Raw genomic sequence first — 1,404 nt, 5'->3', positions numbered from 1 at the left:
TCTTACTAAAAATAAACTAGTTCTATTAATTCAACTAGTTCAACTAAGCATTTACTAAAAATAAACTAGTTATATTAATTCAACAGAAAATTTGACATGCATTAATCTAAACAACGGAAAACAGAAAATAAGTAAAAAATGTGTGTGTGTGTGTATGTGTGTGTATGTGTGTGTGTGTGTATGTGTGTGTCGGGGGCGACGGCGCGAGACGGCGACGATGGCGCGGCGGGTCGCGCGACGACGGGGGCGACGTGGACGGCGAAGACGGGCTGGGGCGCGACAGGGGCGGCGACGGGGGCGAAGAACAAACTGAAACGAACTGAAAATATTCGTAAGTGGTGCTTATATAGCGGTGGCCATTAGTACCGGTTTGATCCACCAACCGATACTAAAGGCCTATTTTGGCCAGGCCAAGAGGCGGGAAGAGCAGGCCTTTAGTACCGGTTGGTGGCTCCAACCGGTACTAAAGAACCACCTTTAGTACCGGGTTGGGCTACCAACCGGTACTAATGGGGGTGCGCTGCCACCCGCGGTGTAGAAAGTTTAGTCCCACCTCGCCGGGCGAATGGCAGCCGCACTGGTTTATAAACCCAGCCGCGGCTGCTACTCTGAACTCCCTTGTAAAGCAGGCTTCTGGGCCTAACTATGGCACGCTGCCCTGTGAGCCTGCTGGCCCTTGTGGGCCTGAATTTCCACGCCCATGGTCTAGCAGGCCCACTGGGCGCCCCAATAATTTTTTATATAGTTTTTTTTTTCTTTATTTATTTTCTTCTATTTATTTCTGAGTAGTTTTTTATATAGTTTTTTCTCTTCTGCTTTTTTTATTTTCTTCTATTTATTTCAAGTTTTTTATATAGTTTTTTTCCCGAAATCGGTAAATGACTGAAAAATAGCAAATGCTGTCACAAAGTGTTGAAAAAAATTTATATAGTTTTTTCTTTTCTTCTTTATTTATTTTCTTCTATTTATTTCTGAGTAGTTTTTTATATTTTTTTTCTTTTCTGCTTTTTTTATTTTCTTCTATTTATTTCTCATTAGTTTTTTATATAGTTTTTTTCTTTTCCCCGAATCGGTAAATGACTGAAAAATAGCAAATGCTGTCAGAAAATGTTGAAAATTGATGACGTCGCTTTGAATGGTGCGTACGGAACGCAAAAAAGTCTGGAGTTGTAATAACTTTAAAAAAAATGAAGTGCCAGTATAACAGATGAGTTCTCGTCCGAAACCTTGATACTCCGAAAGAGATTGTCCAGTTTGTACACGAAGTGCATCCAGTTTTTGCCGTAACCCTCTCTACTGTTTTGCACATGCTATGTGGGTGAAATGATGATACCATGCCAAGTTTCGACATTTTCTGAGTTCATTTTGTAGTGATTTTCAATTTCACGGTCATTTAGCTCTCTA

The sequence above is a fragment of the Triticum aestivum genome, chromosome 5D (assembly GCF_018294505.1).
Source record: "Triticum aestivum cultivar Chinese Spring chromosome 5D, IWGSC CS RefSeq v2.1, whole genome shotgun sequence".
Lineage (NCBI taxonomy): Eukaryota > Viridiplantae > Streptophyta > Magnoliopsida > Poales > Poaceae > Triticum > Triticum aestivum.
Note: the sequence above shows the minus strand (reverse complement) of the source record.